Source organism: Podarcis vaucheri, assembly GCF_965113315.1.
Source record: "Podarcis vaucheri genome assembly, chromosome: 11".
In the NCBI taxonomy this organism is placed as follows: Eukaryota; Metazoa; Chordata; class Lepidosauria; order Squamata; family Lacertidae; genus Podarcis; species Podarcis vaucheri.
This window is the reverse complement of record NC_138749.1, coordinates 30,379,795-30,403,791: the sequence shown is the minus strand read 5'-3', so window position 1 is coordinate 30,403,791 and position 23,997 is coordinate 30,379,795. Positions and strand designations below refer to the sequence as shown.

At 43.4% G+C, this 23,997-nt stretch overlaps 2 long non-coding RNA genes across 2 annotated transcripts; one reads left to right on the top strand and one right to left on the bottom strand.

The window, feature by feature from the left end:
• Nucleotides 1-17,405: 17,405 nt before the first annotated feature.
• Nucleotides 17,406-21,568, top strand: LOC309514724. Its single transcript, XR_014212124.1, has 3 exons — nucleotides 17,406-19,264; nucleotides 19,948-21,327; nucleotides 21,426-21,568. It is a non-coding gene; the product is annotated as an uncharacterized lncRNA (long non-coding RNA).
• Nucleotides 20,997-22,269, bottom strand: LOC309514745. Its single transcript, XR_014212163.1, has 2 exons — nucleotides 21,877-22,269; nucleotides 20,997-21,846 (listed from the first exon to the last, which is right to left on the bottom strand). It is a non-coding gene; the product is annotated as an uncharacterized lncRNA (long non-coding RNA).
• Between the last annotated feature and the right edge of the window lie 1,728 nt (nucleotides 22,270-23,997).

Here is a 23,997-nt window from a genome sequence, read left to right as displayed (position 1 = left end):
CAGCCTTATTCCTCCTCCTATTTATTTATTATAGCCCATCTTTCATCTAAAAAGCTCAAGGCAGTTTTTGGTTCACTGTGCTTTTGGAAATTAGAACTTTAAAGAGAGCTTGAAGAAGACACCAGAACAGCAACAATAACTTCCAGTCAACTGTCATAGCTCAGCTAAGCTACACAATCTTAGGCCATCATACTATGCACCACCATTCAAAAACTGAATTATTGTTTAACTAACAAAAATATATTGACTTATATTGATAAGGAAAATAATTGACATAAGGAATGAGCAGTGATTTGTCATGTAAGGCGCTCCATAGGATTTAGCATCTGGTTTTTGTGAATCACTTGCAATAATCAAGTTGGTCTGCAGATGGTGCACGTCTTCTTTTCTACGATGATCAGTTAAAGCAGGCTTCCTCAACCTCAGCCCTCCGGATGTTTTGAGACTATAATTCCCATCATCCCTGACCACTGGTCCTGCTAGCTAGGGATCATGAGAGTTGTAGGCCAAAAACATCTGGAGGGCCAAGGTTGAGGAAGCCTGAGTTAAAGCATTCTACTTCCTAATCCTTATATACAGTGCTATTTTTCTAGAAAAAGCCCCCTGAATGCTTCCCTTGTTCTCTTATAATGACAATGGTGCCCACCTGAAAGATGCCAGAACTGAGTTCCAGCTGGGGAAAAAAGCCTTGCTTATATATATTTTTAAAATGCACAGGCCCATTCTTAGGGTGCTTCCCAGACTGTCACTATTTTTGGATCGGATTCAGTCACCAGCAAATCCGGTTTGCTCAGTTATAGTCAATTGGGCGCCATTGCGCCACAAACCCACTTTCCCCAAAGATAATATATTTTTTGCCACAAGGAAACAGAAGGGAAAACTGGACATTTTGCGGTAACACTTGATCCTATACATTTTGGAAAGTTCTTTGTTTGTTTGCTATGCATTTGGACACGTCATAAGATATCATAACCAAATTTTGCATGTTGTTTCCTGAGACCAAGGAACAGGTTTTCATCTATGTGTGGATGTAGTTGGACATCATTTTTGAATCAAGATGGCAGGCAGACTGAACCTTTCAAAACCACTGGATTACCAACTGGTTTCAAAACCACAAATACTTTGGCTTCTTACAATTCCTAAGCAATGTGGGTGTGAGGCCTGCTAGTGCTCAATAAATAGGGTGTCTGGAAACAACCTTATGCAAATTCAACAAGTCCAGACAGCTTAAGGTTAGAAGAGGGTGGTGTCATCTTGCCCTTTGTAGAGCAGGTGGAACATTTTGCACAAATCTTGGTATCTTTTTATGTGAACCATCCTGAGACCTCCAGTATATAGGGCAGTATATAAATAATAATAATAAATAATAATAATAATAATAACTATCTTGCTCATGATACCAGAAAGCAGCAGTATTACTTTCCTACTTTAATAGTAAAAGCAGTACATGAATGATGGACCTGTTCCCCTCCTCTTGAAGTTTAACTCCCCTGAGCTTTGTTTCTCTGGGCACTTTTTCTCATTTTGGCTCACTTCTTGTGAATGGATAAAATTTGCCAGAGCAAACAACTTCAAGACACCCAGAGGTTACTGGAGCATAGACAGCAGAAGTTAGGGGCGCACCTGGACCACCAGCCAAAACTGATGGGAAGGCATTCTGCGCCACCCAGGTCACCTGAGCCTCAAGCAGCAGCCAAGGATCCAGGAGGACCTCCAGGCTACAGAGGGAGTGTTGTCTGGAATGGGACAGGGTTCCCTGCCTAACAACAGAGCCGGCCTTCTACTCAACCCTCTGTATTTGGTTATATGTGGCATCATATTCTCTTTGGAATGCTGCTTGTGAATTTTTTTCCAGTATTATTTAAAGTTGTCAACAGCCATTGTGATGCCTTGTGTTAGAATTGCATACCTGTGAATTACATTTTCTTTTCATATATGAGAAAACAGGATTAGGATCTGTAGATGGGTTATTGGACGCATGGCAGTAGATCGTAACATTATATTGTGATTCTATTAACAACTCCATAATGATTTCCCTTAATACCAAAATGATAAATAGATATTTAGATATAGTTTCACATGCTGAAATAAAAAAAGAATACTTTAATCACCTGCTTGTGATGCATTGTGTGTTTCTCTGTTTGGAAATATTCAATTAGTAATATGTATATTTTAGACTTCCTGGATTTCAGATGTGCAGCATGGACCCAATTTATGCAGTAAGTAAATCTGCAGATTAAATAAATGCCGAAAGTAAGTTAGAAAGATTATCAGTATTGTATAACACTTCTTGGGAATGTGTTGTTGTTGTTGTTTAGTCGTTTAGTCGTGTCCGACTCTTCGTGACCCCATGGACCAGAGCACGCCCGGCACTTCTGTCTTCCACTGCCTCCCGCAGTTTGGTCAAACTCATGCTGGTAGGTTCAAGAACACTATCCAACCATCTCGTCCTCTGTCGCCCCCTTCTCCTTATGTCTTCCATCTTTCCCAACATCAGGGGCTTTTCCAGGGAGTCTTCTCTTCTCATGAGGTGGCCAAAGTATTGGAGCCTCAGCTTCATGATCTGTCCTTCCAGTGAGCACTCAGGGCTGATTTCCTTAAGAATGGAGAGGTTTGATCTTCTTGCAGTCCATAGGACTCTCAAGAGTCTCCTCCAGCACCATAATTCAAAAGCATCAATTCTTCAGCGATCACCCTTCTTTATGGTCCAGCTCTCACTTCCATACATCACTACTGGGAAAACCATAGCTTTTACTATACGGACCTTTGTTGGCAAGGTGATGTCTCTACTTTTTAAGATGCTATCTAGGTTTGTCATTGCTTTTCTCCCAAGAAGCAGGCATCTTTTAATTTTGTGGCTGCTGTCACCATCTGCAGTGATCGTGGAACCCAAGAAAGTAAAATCTCTCACTGCCTCCATTTCTTCCCCTTCTGTTTGCCAGGAGGTGATGAGACCAGTGGCCATGTTCTTAGTTTTTTTGATGTTGAGCTTCAGACCATATTTTGCGCTCTCCTCTTTCACCCTCAATAAAAGGTTCTTTAATTCCTCCTCACTTTCTGCCATCATGGTTGTGTCATCTGCATATCTGAGGTTGTTGATATTTCTTCCGGCAATCTTAACTCCGGCTAGGGATTCATCCAGCCCAGCCTTTCGCATTCAGCCCAGCCTTTCGCAAGGCTGTAATGTACAATTGGGAATGTACCTTGTACCTAATCATAGCCGGCATCTTGGTAATTAAAGGGATGGAGGTAAATATAAAAGCAGTCTTTCTGTGTTGTTTCTTGAGACACTGTCAGAGTGTACAAATTCCTCTGCTACCATACTTTAGATATTTAGGTCACCGTCCAGCTCATTTAATACCATGTTCTTGAACAACTCCTACTCATTTTGTGGAATAACTTTTCTAAGAACATGCCTGTGTCTTGCCAAATGCAAGGTGGTTCTTTTAAAAGAGATTCAGAAGCAATACAAAACACAAGTGAGTGAGAAGAAGAAGTCCATTCAACTTCTGAAAACTTTTGAAAATCAAGGCACAGCTTCCGATTGGCTGCAGGAGCTTCCTGCACTCAACTGGAAGCCGCGTCGGACGTTCGGCTTCCAAAAAACGTTTGCAAACTAGAACACTCACTTCCGGGTTTGCAGTCTTCAGGAACCAAAACGTTCTAGAACCAAGGTACAACAATATAAACATACTAAGCGTGCACTTCTACCTGCCACTTGGAAGCCCTCAAGAAGTGGTGAAGTGACTCCCCCAGGTGGCCTCAGTTTGCATCAGTCCGTGCATGAGCTTCTGAAAAACTCTGCCCATCCAGATTTTCTAGGTAGCCACCTCCTCCCAGTGCCTCACTTTAACCATTTCCAACATCAAATAAGTTTTCCAGCACTATCCTCCCAGACTGATTAAGGCAGCTGGGGGGGGGGGCTTCACCTCCTCCCAACTGATTAGGACATCAAAGACTATTCTCACACCTTCAAAAACTTAACTGTTGCGAGGGAGGGGTAAGGAACAGAGGCAGGAAGGGTAACCATGTTAGAATCACTAACTCCTCGATATACATTTTGTCTTCTGGTTGAATTTCCCATACAGCCTGTTTTCGAACCTGATTTGCATAGGAGCTCATGTTTAACTTAATTCTCTCTAGCCTTTACCACATTATTGTCCCATTTAAAAAGCTGATCTTAAGGAAGCGGCTATATTATTTATGTATTTATTTTTAATTTACCAGATTTTTAGACCGCTCTTCATCTCACACACACAGTGATCTCTGGGGTGGTTTCCAACGTAACAGATGCCTTTCAATAAAATTTTATTGAACGATGTGACCAAACCTTTTAGTTTATTTATGGCTTATTCCATTTTTTGTGGTTTTTTTACGCTGAACTAAAAGTTTCAATAAAAACATTTTGAATATATAACTATAATATAATATAATACAGCAATATAATGCCTTTTTAAGAACAGATAAATAAAATTCAGTGTGTAAACCAAGCATTAGGAAAACACAGCTAATTATAAACATTAGCTTAAAAATGACGAGAGCCCTAGAGCAATACTGGACAGTGGTGTAGCATGAGAACGCGGCCACAGGGGCAGTTGTCCTGGGTGCAAAAATTTGTTAGGGGCGCAAAAAATTGACACGTGGCACTGCTTCAATACAGCTGTGTGCTTCCATTGCTGGGCTCCATTGAAAACAGCTTCTCCATGTGAACCAGGAAGTGACTTCTCCAGAATGACTCTTCTTATCTCTGTGGCTGTGATCTTCTGGGTGATGCAGACCTCATGGCCCTGAGCGCTAGCAACCCACTCTACACCACTGACACTGGAAGATACATCTTTTGAGCTTCCACTTAGTGATTGGTCCAAACAATTGGGAGCAATTACAATAACAAATAAATTAGTGTTTTAAATACAGTATGTGAACCAGGCAACATGTCAGGTTCCTTCCTATGTGGTTTCCAACATCAGTCATACTCAGATTTACCCAATTGAAAAAATAATAACAAGACCAAACTAGGCCCATTTATTCCAGTGTCAGTAAAACTTAGACCCAACCCTAGTGTAAAATAAACAGGTGTGTCAACTTAGCTGTTCAAAAAAAGGTGACAAAAATATTGTGTGTATTTGCTTAATTTATTATAAAAGAACTGCAAGATGGGAAGTGGGAGTGAACTGAGCAAGAAGAAGAAATAGTCCTGCATTGTGGGGTTTCTATATTTACTGAGACATTTTTGCCAGCAGGCACACTGACACCTGCAGACACCCCAATGGCAACCCCTGCTTTAAGGGTTCAGTAGGCAAATACTGGGTTGTGTGAAAAACTGGATCAAGAGAGAACTAGTTAAGGGTTATCTGCTACTACGCCCACACATCCCTCTCCCTAAATTTGTATTAGGGGCTAGTGGTTGTCTTCAGTTTTGCATCTCAGGGGCTGCCATTCCTAAGTCCAGATGAATGACCGCAGAGAAGTGATTGCTGGGCTGAACTTCTTACTAAAGATCCTGAATGCACAGGGCGTTTTCTCCTTTAAACCATGGAAACTGATGGCAATCTCCTCACCTTCCCATCAATGGAAGAGGCGAGCATGGAAAGGAGAGGTGGACCAGGCTGCTGAAGCAATTACTGCAGCTCTAATTATTTACACGCAGAGACACATCGATACAATGCTCCTATTAGGAATAGCCACTTTGCTTGATTGCAAACATGCATGGCCAGCGATTTCAATAACAGCTGAGTTTAGATCTCGAGATAGATTTCTGGGAGTGGCACAGATTAAGCCCTGCCTAATTTCAAATAAACATGTGTAGGAAAGCATTATAATAATTTCCTAATCATTATTAAATGTATATCCATAGATAACCCTTTTCTGCAAGCGCAGCTTTTACTCAGTGCTAGATGTTATACAGTTTCCTCCCCTGCTTCCTGCATATTTCCTTTCCTTTGTGAAATAATGTGATCAATCCTCTTCTCAACTCTTTCCAAAGGTTTTTTATTTTCTCCAGCTATGATTTAAAAGGGGGAAAAAACTCCAGCTTTGAATTAAACTTGCATTCAATGGTGCGATGCTCCCATTATCTTTACTAATATATAGATATCTGAAAAACCACACATCAACAATGCCAAACTGCGAGCAAGACAGCCGCACAAACCAACACCTGAATGTATCAGACAATAAATAATCTATTGCTGTTCTTGTTATCAGATATTAGGCTGAAACTCAGTAACGCTCATTTTCCACAACAACTGCTAAGCATTCTGCGTGTCCTCAAGAAAGGACACCAAAGGGTGCCAAGATCTCCCAGGAAATGTTCATTGCACTGTTTGTATATTGCTACTAAGGGGACTGAAAACAAATTCCATTATGAAACATACTGCAAATGAAATCTGTAGAAATATTGTCTCAAATTCTAAAACTATAATTCCCCCTTCATTCTAGGGCTTGTGCTGTAGTATTGCTTTATTTGTTATCTGCTCGCCTTTGGCAAAACTGCAAATAACTTATGTTTGTATACAAGGAGGATAATTTTTTTAAAAAACTAGGGTACACATCTGTTTTGCTGCACTGATATGACCTCCCAGCCAGAATACTGCATGACCCAGTGACCCTCTAACAATCTCCCCCACTGCTCTGACAGGTTCGAGTCGTAGCTGTTTCTCAAGAGCTCTTGGACAAGAACTCACTCATCTCAGGTTCTTATTTCTTCCATGACGGAGCCCTGCCTGAAAGCTTTTGCGGCTGTTTAGTTGAATGCTTCTGATTACATTTGAAGGCCCAGGAATAGGAAGCCTCTGGTGCCCCAGGTTTTGGTCAAGTCTATACACAGTGGCGAAGCAAGCCGATCAGGAACCTGGGGTCGTGGCCAGCTGGGGCAGGATGCTCCGCAGGGCCTCCAAGGAGTCTGCCTGCCTCCTCCACCTCAGCCGCCCTACAGCTGGGGGGGAGGCAGTGGCAGAGCTTCATGCTCCGGCACCAGGGGGGGCGGAGAGCAGGCGGGGGCAGGGCTGGTGCATGTCCCGGGGGTGTGGCACGCATCCTGGGGGCGTGGCGTGCCGTCCATGGGGCGTGGCACACTGCCTGCGGGGGCGGGGTGCCCAGCACAGGTGGGGGTCTGCCGCGATTGCACTCTGGGGATTGTGCTGCCGGGGGCGGTGTGCTCCCCCCGCACTCCTCTTCCTCTGCCAGTGGGGGAAGGCGGCGGGTGGATCGTTTGGGGTAGCGCGGAGCCTGCGGGTGCCCAAGCCAGGAGAGACGTGTGGCTCTCAGGAGAGACATGTGGCTCGGGCGTGTTGCAGGCCCCACAGTGAGTGCCGCCCAGCATTTTGTCACACACACACAGCCCAGTGGTGACGCCCAGGGCAGCCTGCACCCACCACCCACCCCTTCCTCTGCCCCTGTCCATATGACCTGTTTAGTGAGCATCCATCCTGATTTTGTTTGAGGCGAGGTTATACAGCATTGTTCAAGAATTATGCTATTTCAGTGCAATTTCCAATTACTTGGCAAAATGTTCAATCCCTAGGGAAAGCTGGCTTCTGGCACACGACCTCCCCCTCAGCTTTAGGCTGCACACACACTATATCTTTAGAGCACATTAAAAGCACTCCCCCTCCTTAAAGAATTCTGGGCCCTGTAATTTAAGGGTCGCTGGGATCTGTAGGGGGTAAACTTCAGTGCCCTGAACTCTTTGAGGGGGTAAATGTGCTTTAAATATATAGTGTGTATCATGCCTTTAATATGCAGCCTGAATTTGCCAGGATGCGACTGAATCCCAAGCGAAATAGTGACAGTCTGGACGTGTCCATTGCCGGTCGATAGCTCTCATCTTCCACGACCATTGGCCACACTGGCTGGGCTTAATGGAAATGGAGGCCAACAAGCAGCTACCGGTACAGTGGTACCTCGGGTTAAGAACTTAATTCATTCCGGAGGTCCATTCTTAACCTGAAACTGTTCTTAACCTGAGGTACCACTTCAGCTATTGGGGCCTCCCGTTGCCGCCGCAGCACGATTTCTGTTCTCATCCTGAAGCAAAGTTTCTGGGTCAGCAGAGTCTGTAACCTGAAGCGTCTGTAACCCAAGGTACCACTGTACTTCATGGTTCCCGTGCCACTATTGTGCCATAGGACACTCACATAGCCTTAGAATATATTTTTTCCCTTATGATTTAAAATGCTTCCTAGAAATCCACACATACACCACTGAAGTGCAGCATGTTCATACAAGTTCATACAATGTAACTGGCCAAAGGCAACCCCTTTTCTCTCAAGAAAGGGAAGAGACTGCGAGCCCGTGCACTAACCCCCCCCCCCCGCCTGGGAGCCAACGCATAAATAACGAGACACGACAACAGATGTATGGGATAAAATGGGAGAGATGGGTCGGCTGGAGCCCTGCAATACCTGGTCCTTGCTCCACCCCACAGCCGGCAGCCAATTGGGTACCAAGGGAGGGGGCGGAGCAACAGCCAGCAACCAAAAAGGGGGTGTCACCCTGGCACAGGAAGCCCAGGATTGCAAACCCCACCCACTGCCTTGATGTAAAGGTAAAGGTAAAGGTACCCCTGCCCGAACGGGCCAGTCTTGACAGACTCTGGGGTTTGTGCGCCCATCTCACATCTATTGGCCGGGGGCCAGCGCTGTCCGGGGACACTTCCGGGTCACGTGGCCAGCGTGACAACGCTGCTCTGGCGAGCCAGAGCCGCACACGGAACGCCGTTTACCTTCCCGCCGGAGCGGTACCTATTTATCTACTTGCCCCCGGGGGTGCTTTCGAACTGCTAGGTGGGCAGGCGCTGGGACCGAGCAGCGGGAGCGCACCCCGCCGCGGGGATTCGAACCGCCGACCTACCGATCGGCAAGCCCTAGGCGTTGAGGCTTTAGCCCACAGCGCCACCCGCGGCCCTCTGCCTTGATGAGTGAACAGTAATTATAGAGTTTTACTTATTTATTTATGCAGGGATGTGAGGGCATCTGGACTGGAGCCAAATGTGGCCTTATCCAGACCTCTCTGCCCAGACCACACCCTTCCCCACCTATGCTCCGCACCTTCCTTAGGTGCTTTTGCCTGGCTAGATGTGTTATTAACTGTAATAAAGAGTCTTGCTAATGCAGAATGTAGAAATCTCAAGCTTTTGCCTGGCTGGAATGTAGCCTGGTGGACAGTAAAAGTCATATCCTTTGCTACTCCCACTTTTGCCTCTGGCATGATGTGGCTCTTGGAAGGCTGGTCCACAAGGGAATGTAGGCTCTCTGGCTGGGCGAGATTTCGTTCCCCCTCTTTCAAAAGTTCAGTTCATTGAGAGGAGCACCTACACTTCCACTCCCTTCCAGTGTGGTGTAGTGGTTAAGAGCGGTAGACTCGTAATCTGGTGAACCGGGTTAGAGTCTTCGCTCCTCCACATGCAGCTGCTGGGTGACCTTGGGCCAGTCACACTTCTTTGAAGTTCCTCAGCCCCACTCACCTCACAGAGTGTTTGTTGTGGGGGAGGAAGGGAAAGGAGAATGTTAGCCGCTTTGAGACTCCTTTGAGTAGTGATAAAGCGGGATATCAAATCCAAACTCTTCTTCTTCTTCTTTGAGGGCTGCACACTGGCGGCTCTTTTGAGCATGAGTGAGCAATTCCCACAGTCTTTTAAAGAAATTCCAGAAAGAAATGAACAAACAGATTATTTATTATCTTTTACCCAGCAAGGCAACTTCTCCCACCTGTTCCAAAGACGAACACAAAGGGAGAAAACCTCTTTAAAACATAATATGAAAAGCCACACTCTTCAAACCACTTCTCTTGAAAAACAAAACACAGGCCTGCTCTGAAGTTAGACAATTAGGTGAAGCAGCCTACCTTCCTTATGTAAACCTGCAGGCCTGTGTCAACAGATGCATCCACATTAGGAAGAAAAGCTGCAGATTCTGCCAGGACAATAATTCCCCTCCCTTTAACGCTCACAATTAAATTCAACTAGGAAGCTGTTCCTTCAGAAGCACGGCAGAGTTTTTCTCAGTCTCTGAGAAACCATTACTCTGCACCAGCTCCCCACAAACTGCTGCTTTCCAGATATTTGAGACTACAACTCCCATCAGCCTCAGTCAGTGGATGGAGTGCTTATGCCTTGATTTGGACCCATTAGGACCCACAGTACGGAGTGAGCTTTCCTCAGAGCAATGAAAAAGAGTCAGAGAACGTGTCCTCCAGAACTTCTCAAGAGCTTGCTCACTATTGTGTAACATTTTAGATGTTCATGCTAAAGTGGATTTTGGATAATTTTTCTAACCACAGCTGCATCTGTGCATCTATGAGGAATATGGGGTCATTGAGCAGTAGGGGGAAGAGCAGGACAATGTGGATTTAGTTCAGGGTTTGAGGGGGTCAGGGAGAAAAGTAGGAACTGTGAACCCTAAGCCCCTGAACTAGGGGGGTAGCTCTAAGCCCCTAAAGTTTAGGAACCCGAAAGCCAAATCACCTAAGAACCCGCATTCCAATGCACAGCCTCCTAAACTTTGCTATATATGCTTGATTTGATTTGAAGAAATTCTGGCCTTCTTTTCAAAGCAGTATCACATGCAAAATATGATGAAAAGCGGTAGATATTGTTCATTACTTCAGTTTCTTTGCTAATTAATTGCCTGTTGGTATAGCATAATTTTATACTTTACCCAAAGTGGTTGTAGCATGAACCAGCTCCCATCTAGTTTAAGACATTAAAACCCACATAAATTCATGTTACTTTTCTACACATTGTTGGTTAGGTAGAGCTTTCCACAAAAGTAATTATTATATTGTGACTACTTGGGATCAAAGAAACCACAACGGCACTGAATAGCAAGGAATAGCACTTTTAATCTCTTGCCCCACTCCCGTTCAAATTAGCTGTTGCCTGCAGGTCCTTTCCTGGAGATTACAGTGGTACCTCGGGTTACATACGCTTCAGGTTACAGACTCCGCTAACCCAGAAATAGTGCTTCAGGTTAAGAACTTTGCTTCAGGATGAGAACAGAAATCTTGCTCCAGTGGCACAGCAGCAGCAGGAGGCCCCATTAGCTAAAGTGGTGCTTCAGGTTAAGAACAGTTTTAGGTTAAGAAAGGACCTCCAGAACAAATTAAGTTCTCAAACTGAGGTAGTTCAAAAAATCGCCTTAATCCCACCAGCTACAATGGGACTTAGTTTGGACCAAAAAACACATAGGATTGCACTCAGGTCTTTAAGGTGCCTTGGGCTTCTCCTTCTTTTGCATTTCTTGCTACAGACTAACAGGGTTATCCTGGAACAAATAAGTGAGTACTCTTAAGTAATTAGGTAAATGTTTGGAGGCTTTACAGTCTGTTAATCCAGGCTGTACATAGCATGTTTGAGGAAAAGGTCAAGACCAAGGAAAGATCAATACCTTTTGAAAATAAGTTAGCAAATATGTAGCCTTCTTAGGCTGTGTACACTTTATAGTGTGGTCCCACTGCTGGTGTTTGAAGCTGTGTACACATGACATATTTGTGCTGTAGTTTCTTGAGAAATGCTGCTGTTTGATACCTTTTCCTTACATCCAGTTTGAAAACGTGAGCCACATTCACGTCGCAGGTAAGCTGAAGTGTGTACATTTGAGACAGCTGTTCCATATGCACATGCACAGTGCACAGCTTCGTGAATAGGAGTTTTAGGGAGGGGTTGCAGGCAAAGAGAAACCAAACGGGGGTAATACATATGGGGTTAAGACATCACTGTCTTAATGGGGTAACTGTGCCCCTGAAGGACCAGGTGCACAGCCTGGGAGTCATTTAGACTCACAGCTGTCCATGGAGGCACAGGTCAATTCTGTGTCCAGGGTGGCTGTCTACCAGCTCCACCTGGTACGCACGCTGAGACCCTACCTGCCCGCGGACTGTCTTGCCAGAGTGGTGCATGCTCTAGTTATCTCCCGCTTGGACTACTGCAATGCGCTCAATGTGGGGCTACCTTTGAAGGTGACCTGGAAACTGCAACTAATCCAGAATGCGGCAGCTAGACTGGTGACTGCGAGTGGCCGCCGGGACCACATAACACTGGTCCTGAGAGATCTGCATTGGCTCCCAGTACGTTTCTGAGCACAATTCAAAGTGCTGGTGCTGACCTTTAAAGCCCTAAACGGCCTTGGTCCTGTATACCTGAAGGAGCATCTCCACCCCCATCGTTCTGCCTGGACACTGAGATTCAGCGCCAAGGGCCTTCTGGCGGTTCCTTCATTGCGAGAAGTGAGGTTACAGGGAACCAGACAGAGCGCCTTCTCGGTAGTGGTGCCCGCCCTGTGGAACGCCCTTCCTTCAGATGTGAAGGAAATAAGCAGCTATGTTATCTTTAAAAGACATCTGAAGGCAGCCCTGTTTAGGGAAGTTTTTAATATTTAATGCTGTATTGTTTTTAACACTCGATTGGAAGCTGCCCAGAGTGACTGGGGAAACTCAGCCAGTTGGGCAGGGTATAAATAAAGTATTATTATTATTATTATTATTATTATTATTATTATTATTATTACTGCCCCCTCTCTGGTTTGGACAGGAATATTCAAATGCAGCTTGAAACACTGCGAGCGGTGGTGAGCAACTTCCCTGAGTTTTAAGCCACTAATGTATGTGAACATAGCCTTAGTGTTCATTAAAAAAAGTTCAGAATGAAAACAAAAGTTAGACGGAATCTGTGAACACAATCACAAGACCTGTTTAGACACACTGAACCAATTATGTGCAGAACAAAAAATATCTCAAGAGTTTTGAATTCAACTAGTTTTGAATTTCTAATGCAGTTTTCCACAAAGGAGTGAGGGATTCTGTTTGGAGCGTTTGTGTGCCAAACTCCAGAGCCATTAGAAGAATCATCGAATTAAATTGTTTTCTGGAGGCTGGCATTTGTCTTGAAGCTTGCCACTTCTCTTTCGCTTTTAAAAAATGTGTAATGATCAATGGACAATGCAACCATTCAAGTGTTTCCAGTCTGCCCATTTGCTCATGAAAGCATGAATTGTACACAGTTTAATGCATGGGGGGGGGGGATGGACGTGCAGCCCATTATTACTAGATACACACACACAAACACAAGCAGCAGATTAGAGCTGGAAAGTCTCATCCTGCTACAATACATATTTTCTCCCTTGATTGTGATATTCTTCTGCAATGCCCTTGCTTTATCTAATCCTGACATAATTTTGAAGAAACTGTCAATGCATTTGTATGTTAATATACAGTAAGCCCTCAACAGTTGGGACGCGGGTGGCGCTGTGGTCTAAACCACAGCACCTAGGGCTTGCCGATCAGAAGGTCAGCGGTTCGAATCCCCACAATGGGGTGAGCTCCCATTGCTTGGTCCCTGCTCCTGCCAACCTAGCAGTTTGAAAGCACGTCAAAGTGCAAGTAGATAAATAGGTACTGCTCTGGCAGGAAGGTAAACGGCATTTCCATGCGCTGTTCTGGTTTTGCCAGAAGCAGCTTAGTCATGCTGGCCACATGACCCAGAAGTTGTCTGTGGACAAATGCCAGCTCCCTCAGCCAGTAAAGCGAGATGAGCACCACAACCCCCGAGTCATTCGCGACTGGACTTAATGGTCAGGGGTCTCTTTACCTTTAAGCCCTCAACATAACTTGCAGGCTTACCGTAAATCATTTTGAAATTTTCCCTCTGTAGCTCTTAACAAAGATTGGCTTTAAAAAAAGAAAGCTAACAACACAAAATGCAAAGATATGCAAACTAATCAGTATGTGCAGTTCATCCACACATCTGTCCTAAGTTTTATAGCACACACAAGGCTGAGAATGCAAGAAGTGCCATTAACCCTTTCAAACTCACCACCCTACTGCAGCGACAATGGAAACACCCCACCCCACCCCCATTTCAAAGCTGCTATTTGCTTCCCTCCAGCACCAAGTAGCAGTTTTGAAGGGGAGCAGGATTTTCATGAGGACTACAACATGGAGAAAGGATTAGAGTGTCTGCCCTTCCCATGCCCATATGCCATAGCCCCAATCCTTATTAAACCCCTCACAAAATATTCTGCTAAAAAAAGACCAGGCACGTATTAAAGGCAACCATGCGTTTCATGCATCATGTAACTTGTGAGTTGTCTTTGGTTTGAAAGGGCAATTCCAGGCCAGCCTTGACATTTACAACCCTTCTGTGCACAGTTTATGTTTCTCCTACGTGGCCTGACAATCTGAGAGAAATTATTACCCTAGTTTAGCAGTGCTTAATAATCCTTCCAGACTGAAGGTGCCCTGAAAATGCCTCAGGCAACATTTTAATAAGCTTTTGCCGGATTTTCATACACATTAAAAGCAGAAGCCTAATGGATGTTTATTATACTTTCTCCAAATAAATGTATCTGTTGTGCCTTCTCTAATTTCAGCCTATCAGACGCTTTGAAAGCAGTGATCCTCTAACCTTCTCTCTCTCTCCATATTTGAAAGCATTTTATGCAACACCAGCAGTGTAAAGGCCTTGAGGCGCTAAACAGACATGGTAAGGCATGAAGGCCAGGGGAAATTCTCCCCCCTTGTTCTCCTTCTGCTACACCACTGAGTGCGACACTTCCTTCTGTTAACACAAACGGCCCAAAGGTGGCAGGGAGAGAGGTCAAAGGCTGCAATCCTCTATACACACTGTTGTACACACCAGGAAGGGGCCAGATATGTCTGCAGATTACCTATTTGTTTCTCCACCTCTCACAATGTACACAACTCCTGTTCATGATGCAGTCATTTGCGTATTCACAATGAATGTCTCAGAATGTACACACCTCAGATTAACTGCAGGGTGAATGTGGTTTAGGTTTTCCTGAAGCTGGTTTGAGGCAAAATACACAGAACAGCAGTATTTCTTATGAAACAGCAGGATATCTCTGCATTGTGTGTAAAGTTGTGCACACAATGATTGAAATTCCAGTGAGCCAGAGTAAAAGGTACAACGCTATGTAAGCAGCCTAATATATTCATTGTATATTTGTTTACCTATTTTCAGAAGGTATTGGTTTTCCCTTGGTTCCCATATCAAACATAGCCAAGGATGATTAATTGGTTGTAAGTCCTTTAAACATACCGTATATATGAAAAAAGAAATCAAATATTTACCTAATTGAGAGTTCTCACATTTAACATGTAACATAGCCCTGCCTGCTACAACAAATGCAAAAAAATAGAGGGAATGGCTTGTGGAATCTTAAGAACCTTACTGCAATCCTATGCAAATTTGCTCAAAAGGAAGTCCCACTGTAGCTGATGGGATTTACTCCTTTGCATAGGATTGTAGCCACTTTGGATGCACTCAACACAAGAGGAAAATATGGGGTGGGTGTTATTAAAGAGCACAGAAAGAACCTCATAGTGACACAGCGATGTGACAGGCTTGCTTTCCCAAGGCTGATGTCCAAAGATAATTCATTTATATACATTATTGTAGCAAGACAAACTTTCTGCTTCCCCAAATAAACATCCCATTAGCTGTTCCATTATATACAAAGTGTGTGCCACTTGAGGAAGCATGCATTAAAAAGAATGAATCAAGTCACAGAATCATAGAAACACAGAATGGTAGAGTTGGAAGGGATCCCAAGGATAATCTAATTCAAACTCCTGCAATGCAGGAATCAAGTGTTTATTCATGGAAAGCTATCCATCCTGCGTGGGAGACACAGGGACACGCCAAACATATGAGCTGCTGAGAGATCTTCATTTTGTTAGTTTGTTTTTATACAATATTTAGTGGTGAGAGCTTCCTTTGCTTTTGTATACACCGCTCAAGATTTCATCACCTGATTGCCCAACACCCAGTGATTCACACAGCTGAATGTGTGAAATGTTGCTATTAAAAAACATGGAAGTGAGAGATTATTCATAGAAAGTTATTAATATATGTGATGCCAGGTTCCCTAGGTGCAGCAGTAGCACTACGAATTTCAGTCACTGAGTCTTTGTGAACTCACACTAAGAATCTTTTAATCTTTTAATATATTTTTTATTTAATTAGCACAAGGCCAAACAATAGAACTCTGCCACGAACATCCCAGCACTTCAAGCTGTCATGAGCTCAGGGACTTAGCAAAACTTTGCTTGTTTTGTGTCATCTCAAACAAAACTGTTCCAAGGGTTTCCTGTTATGTTGGGCTAGGAACTCTGAGTCAGAGAAGCTCCACAGTCACAGAAGGTGGAAAGTACGGTAATCGGAGGGAGTGGTGGTCCGTGAGCACTATTGTGTCAGAAAGAAAGTATGCAAAGGCCACAAAAGGGTCAAAGGGTCAGACTGCTGATCAGAAAGCATTGCAGGACCTTTAAACCCTCTCAAAAAGCAGGAAACCCAGCAGCGACAATTTCTCCCCCTATCCTCTCTTACCTGCTGCAGTGAGTAGGACCCTAGGTATGTCACATAGTAAGTATTTTGGTGGGAGTGAATAGACAGAAGACACCATTAATGAAAGGGGCAGAGTACCAAAACCAGAGGTTAGCCAAGCCAAGGTTACAGCTGAGAAATCTGTTCAGAAGAGAAAGAAGCTTAGACTGGGAAATAGAGAAGATTATGAAACTAAAGGCAAGGAGATAGATCAAGAATGTAGAATGGGATGCACATAGCCAGTGCTTGAGTGTCACAAAATTTTACAAAATACATGGAACACACTTGGGTTTTGTTTTTGTTTTTTTTAAATGCCAAATCTTGATCTCAGAATTGAAATGTTGAAACTGAAATTTCATGTCATACTTCAAAATCCAGCTCAGTAATCAATGAATGACATATGGAGCGTACCACATTCTAGCATACTGAGTTGTCAAATACTGATTGCTACTGCATTTCTGCTGTTAGATGCTGTCAGATATCTTTGACTGCTGCTGCATAGATGGTCAAAACACAGAGGAGCTAAGCATGAGTAACATTCAAATCATTTTGTCTGGGTAGAGAAGCGCCCTCACAAAAAATTATATGGGGGAGCAATGGAGACAAATCAGAGCTGTGCAGCGATCCCGCTTGCTGTCCTGGCTTCTGCCTTAGCCCCTTCCGGGCAGGGGGAACCTTCATCCCACTGCCCTGAAGAGGCTTGGCGTGCCTATCCCAGACACCAGAACAGCTAGAGGCTATCCCAGATCCCTCTTGCTGGCTTCTGGGATTCAGAATTTTTTTTTTCTTGTTTTCCTCCTCCAAAAACTAGGTGTGCCTTATGGTCTGGTGCATCTTATGGAGCGAAAAATACAACAACAACAACAACAACAACAATTTATTATTTATACCCCGCCCATCTGGCTGGGCTTCCCCAGCCACTCTGGGCGGCTTCCAAAAAAATATTAAAATACTGTAATACATCAAACATTAAAAGTTTCCCTAAACAGGGCTGCCTTCAGATGTCTTCTAAAAGTCTGGTAGTTGTTGTTCTCTTTGACATCTGGCAGGAGGGCGTTCCACAGGGAGGGCGCCACTACCGAGAAGGCCCTCTGCCTGGTTCCCTGTAACTTGGCTTCTCGAAGTGAGGGAACCGCCAGAAGGCCCTCGGTGCTGGACCTCAGTGTCTGGGTAAAACGATGGGGGTGGAGACGCTCCTTCAGATATACTGGACCAAGGCCGTTTAGGGCTTTAAAGGTCAGCACCAACACTTTGAATTGTGCTTGGAAACATACTGGGAGCCAATGTAGGTCTTTCAAGACTGGTGTTATATGGTCTCGGCGGGATTGAATTCTAGCCATCACAAGTATGGTTCCTCTCCCAGAACAGAGCTCATCCATCCCCTTCTTTCCACAGCACCGCAGTATCACTCCACCAAAAAACAAAACAGTTTCTGAGAGATGGGGAACCTTCAGGAATGGTGTAGAGCAGGGTTTATCTTGCCTGGGTTTATCTTGCAGCAAGGTTTATCTTGCCTGGGCTGGATCGGTCCCACGGAGATTCCTTTGTGGGCTGGATTGTGCGCCACCTGTGATTTTTGGAGTGTCTGCATCTGCGCAGACAACTGAAGCGAGTCCCTGCACCGCGCTACGCTGGTTTAGCACAGCAACCGGGTACCTCGGTTCGGGGGCAGCTCATGGGCCGGTCAAACAACCTCCGCGGGCTGCTTCTGGCCCATGGGCCTTAGATTGGTGACCCCTGGTATAGAGGCTGCCATTGAAGGAAAGAACTAATGGAAATTAGACTTCCTACTCCCTTCTCCTTTGTATCGAACTCAGATTTTGAAAGTTTGAGCCAAGCCTTCATCTCTCAACATGAAAGAATTAACTCCAAATCTTTATAAGTTAGCTTTGCACAGGAGCAAAATCCATTTATGAAAATTAGGAGTTATCAGCTCCATGAAACATAGTTTAAGAAGCCTGTCTTACTCTATTTTATACAGTTTGAAATAGTGGTGGAAGTTGCTATTTTCAGGGGCATTGTTTTGAATCTGGGAAGTCTGAACTGAAAGTCAGGAAGAGGATGTTGGAAGGTTAGGAGCATATAAGTCTGTGGTGCAGAAGAACAATGTTTTAACTGAGCACTTCCTTTCCTAACAATAAACTGTCTTGTTTCTGAACCTTCAGTGGCAACTGCGTTTTCAAAGGTCTTCCCAAGCCACAAAACCTTAAATACCGCATAAGAAAGAAGAGGGTTAGATTGTCAGGTTTGCCTTACTAAAGTCTTAGCCATTTCATTTATGCTCTTAAAGACGTTCCAAAGCATCAATATTAATGTCATCATGGGATTAAAAAGCAAAGTTACACCACTAATGCACAAGAAATGCCTTTCATCTCGTCAGACCAATTTTCTTATTCAAATAAAACACTCTAATACAGTAGTCTTCAATAGATTTTCTGAAACCAAGGTGACAATTCAATCCTAATATTTTCAGTGCTAATATTTGTGTGGTTCTCTGTTTAAAAACTCTTTCTTTCCCAAAGCAAATACTAAAATTCCATTTTCTTCTCCCTCACCATGCTAGGCATATTTGAGTTCCATTATAAAATATGTGCCCAAATCCTTTTTTCTGTCATAAGTGATACTTTGGTTGCCAAAAGCTTTCTTTCACTTCATGGAAAGGAAGTATGAATATCCCAATTTGTTTTCCATTTGGACTGAAACTTTTAAGTACTAAATGTTGAATCTGATGGTGTTAATGAGAATTTGACATTAACTTTTGTGACACTCAGTTGGGTTGTAATCAGAGGATGGCAGCAGCCAGTGGACAAAGGAGTGTTCCATACATCTGTTATTCAAGCTTCTGGATTCATTTCTAAAAAGGGGAAGTTCCATGTTAGCCAAAAGTTGACCGTGGTTTCAATTGTGATATTGTAAGAACGTAAGAATGTAAGAATGGCCACTGGTCCCATCACCTCCTGGCAAACAGAAGGGGAAGAAATGGAGGCAGTGAGAGATTTTACTTTCTTGGGCTCCATGATCACTGCAGATGGTGACAGCAGCCATGAAATTAAAAGACGCCTGCTTCTTGGGAGAAAAGCAATGACACACCTAGGCAGCACCTTAAAAAGCAGCGACATCACCTTGCCAACAAAGGTCCGTATAGTTAAAGCTATGGTTTCCCCAGTAGTGATGTATGGAAGTGAGAGCTGGACCATAAAGAAGGCTGATCGCGGAAGAATTGATGCTTTTGAATTATGGTGCTGGAGGAGACTCTTGAGAGTCCCATGGACTGCAAGAAGATCAAACGTATCCATTCTTAAGGAAATCAGCCCTGAGTGCTCACTGGAAGGACAGATTGTGAAGCTGAGGCTCCAATACTTTGGCCACCTCATGAGAAGAGAAGACTCCCTGGAAAAGACCCTGATGTTGGGAAAGATGGAGGGCACAAGGAGAAGGGGATGACAGAGGACGAGATGGTTGGATGATGTTCTCGAAGCTACCAGCATGAGTCTGACCAAACTGCGGGAGGCAGTGGAGGACAGAAGTGCCTGGCATGCTCTGGTCCATGGGGTCACGAAGAGTCGGACATGACTAAACGACTAAACAACAACAACAAAGAACGTAAGGAGAGTCTGCTGGATCAGGCCAGTGGCCCATCTAGTCAAGTATCCTGTTGGTCAACAGTGGTCAACCAGGTACCTGTGGGAAGCTGGCAAGCAGGACCTGAGCACAACAGCTCTCTCCTCTCCTGTGTTTTCCAGCAACTGGTATTCAGAAGCATAGTGCTTCCAGCCGCGGAAGCAGAAGATAACCACCCTGCTCAGCAGCCACTGATAGCCTTTACCTCGATGAATTTGTTGAATCATTTAAAGTTGGTGAGTTCCATAGTTTAACTAAGCACTGTGTGAATAAGTACTTTCATCTGTCCTGAATCTTTCAACATTCATCTTCATTGGATGTTCACAAGCTCTAGCAACATAAGAGATAAAACCTTTTCTCTATCTATGCATTGCTTTATATACTGTACTTCTTTCAAGTTACTTCTTAATCACCCTTTCTGTTTAAACTAAAAAACCCCAAATGTTTGCAACCTTCCCTTTTACGGGACTGGCTCCATCTCCTTGACCTTTTTGGTTGCCCCTTTCTGAACCTTTTCACACCTCACAATGTCCTTTTTGAGGCAAGGTGACTAGAGTTGTACACAGTATTCAAACTGTGCAGATCTGTTTAACGGCATTATCCTGGAATGAATGGCTGGCTTATAGAAGGACTGGCCACCAATGTGGCTGCAAGCCAGCTCAATCCAGGAATTTCCCCAACTGAATGAACTAATAGAGGTGGCGGCCAATGGACCCCACTGTGAGTTACCTCCTCTGAGTTAGCTCTCAGAGGCAACTAACAGAAAAATGCAAGGGAGAGCAAGGGGTGAATGGAGTATTATCTACCCATTAGTTGTGTTTTTCACTTGTGCATTTAAAAGTGAAACAAAAAAAGCTTAGAATTAGCATTATTAATAGGCCTTTGAGATTTCCAATGTGATAGGAACCTTATGGGTGAGTATTTGAATGTAAGTAGTAGATTCTGGGAAAGCACAAAACACTGAGTTTGTGGGGGCTCCCATTATCTATGCCTGTATAAAGAGCCAAGAAGAGAAATCAACTCACATTTGTAGGCAACATCACATTCACATCAGATTTATTTTGGCATTTACAATTATTTTCCACAATAATATCCAGGTAAAATCCTGAACAAGGCCAACGTTCACCAAATGCTGCACAACAGCAAGATGTTCTCAGCATAAAAATTCTCAGAACTTGACATTTTATCTTCACCTCACATACAAAAATGCACTCCTTAGAGAGAACTAGGTGTGTTATTTTCAAAGCTGCCACCATTTGTCACAATTCCTGCAGAATAGCCCTGATTGTCGTCATCTGCGCAATGAATAGCTTTCACCATCTCCTGAGCAATTCCTGAAAACTATACTGGTTGATTTATCCAATGTTTGAGTTAAAGTAAAAGCATAGCTGTCATCATTTCCCTTTTTTTAAGGGAAATTCCCTTATTCTGAATAGGATTCCTCGCAAGAAAAGGGAAAAGTTGACAGCTATGAGTAAAAGTTGTGTTATGTCTATGCACCTGCTGCACTAAATTCTTTAGGGGACTCTCAGAAAACAAAGCATGGAAATAGAAGAGGGGCTATGGAATCATTTTTGAGGGGTGCATACAATTTCCACTTAGCCTAGTAGGATTATTTGAGCACAAGGCTTCTCAAAGGTAAGACAGACCACTCTATAGAGGCAATGGCTTATAGGTGCAAATACACCTGCAGTGTATTTGCTGCATGAGCCATACAGCAGACATCTAGCACAATGTGTACAAAATAAGATCCTCTTTGTGGCAAACCCTCTGTGTTTATTTTGTTAGTTCTGGAGTTCAGGAAGGGACACAGAGGAGACAAAGGAATACTTTTTTATGAGGTCAACAATTTGTTTTATTTAAATAATCCAATAAACATGGTACTTTACCTGTTTCGTAGAGTGCATGACTAAAACCACCCTTATCCATTTTTCCCTCTGAAAGAGAGAAAATGGCCTTTTCTCCTGCTCTCCATTTCCTCTTGATCTATTTGTGCAAAGGGTAGGCACCGTTACTTGGAGGCCGCTTGCTGCCTTTTCCCTCCAAGTAGGCTTAATAGTGCAAGGGATGTGCCTCAGACACAGGCAACTGCTCTGAGTGCAAAAGGTTATTGGTCTTCAAGAGAAATTAAAAGGGGGGGATTAAACGTGCCCCCTTTCCCCAAATACAACCCCAGCAAGTCACTTGGCAGCTGGGTTCAGCTCATGCCATGTGAATGGCTGAGATTTGGTGCATGGAGAAGATACACTTAACCTCCTCCTCTTCAATTTATCATGAAAAATGCACACACAGAAATGTTTCTCAGATTCTAACCTATTCCTCTTAAAAAGTGCCCATAGCTATCAAGGATCTTTATAGACACTGATAGACTTATGCTTCATTTATTTGTCTAATCCCCTTTCAAAGGCAACTAAACTACTGACCTTGACATCATATTGTGGCAGCAAGTTCCATAAATTAATGAGGTGCAGTGTCAAAAACCTAATTTCCTTTGTCTATCCTGATTCTCCTGCCAATTGGTTTCAACCGGGTTCAAAATCTAGTATAGGCGAAAACCCTCACAGTTTCTCCACACCACACATAATTTTGCAAATCTTTTTCATGTACCTCTATAGTCGCTTTTCTTCTTCATAAGGAATATGTTCCAGCTCCTGGTGGTTTGGTTTCCATACCTTCCAAGGTTTACAAACACCCCTGTCTGTTGCAGTACAGCTCTGGATCTGTCTCAATCTCAGTAACAATATCATCATTGACTGTACTTTAATAGCTACCATATTCTACCTGGAGGGTTGGAAGAAGAGTGGACAGAATGAACCATTACTCATTGAGTAACTGCTACACAAAATTATGGCACAAGCAGATGAAAACTGTATTAACTTGGCTTTTAAAACCTAATAATCACCCCAAAATAAAATTATGATAAAGAAAATACACAGAAAGGTTTCGCCTTAAATGGAAAACCCCAGTTCCAGCTAGGGGTCCAATTGATTTCTTAGTGCTCTTAGGCAAGCTATCTATCTCTCAAACACATTTTTTTTAATGTTGAGGGAACTCAGATTGTACCCATTGTTCTGCAACATACACTGGTTCTTGGAGGCCTTATTTTCGAAGTGTCCACCAGACCAAGCCTTATTTACCATTGATCCATAAATGGTATAATTTATTTGTATGACAACTTATTTTATTCCCTGTGCTGTAGATTTCATTTCCTGATTGTCTTATGCATATTTTTTTATTTCTGTCACTATTCATATTGGTGCTATATTATATCATAGGGTGGGGGTTTCAAAACATTTATGTGAACATTCATTTTTAAAGAAAAACAAGAGGGGTTTTTTGTAGGAGAATCTAGATCAGGCATAGGCAAACTCAGCCCTCCAGATGTTTTGGGACTACAACTCCCATCATTCCTAGCTAACAGGACCAGTGGTCGGGGATGATGGGAATTGTAGTCTCAAAACATCTGGAGGGCCGAGTTTGCCTATGCCTGTTATAGATAATTATTATTGCTGTTAAAAATGGGAGTAACTTAATCTTTATTGCTATGCTTTCTCTAGACCAGATCCTGCACCTACATTACAGGAAACATAATACAAAGCTATTAAGTTTATCCAAGAAACCTAAATGAAGACAATGGAGAAAGAAGTAACTTTGATGGAGGGAGGATCCTTTGATGAGACAGGTAAAATTGAGAGGAGAGCGTATATCTTTCAAAGAAACAAAGTTAAAGGAGGAGAGAACGAATCCTTGCTCCTGTTTGCAACTTTTGACTATATAAGCACTCTGTATAAAAACAGTACGCAAAAATAAACTAAACCCTAAGAACTCCTAACAAGATTTTCACAGGCTTGGCTAAGAAGTGAATTTTGTCATCAGCAATGTTTCCATGCACTGTCTTAACAGATGCCCATGACAGTGGTACGCTATCTCACGCATAGAATCTCAGCAACAGTAACAGTGCTAGTAAGGGAATTACATTTAAAAGACAAACTGCAGCTTGCATGCTGGATTTCCAGCAATGGTGGCAGAAGCTAGAAGAG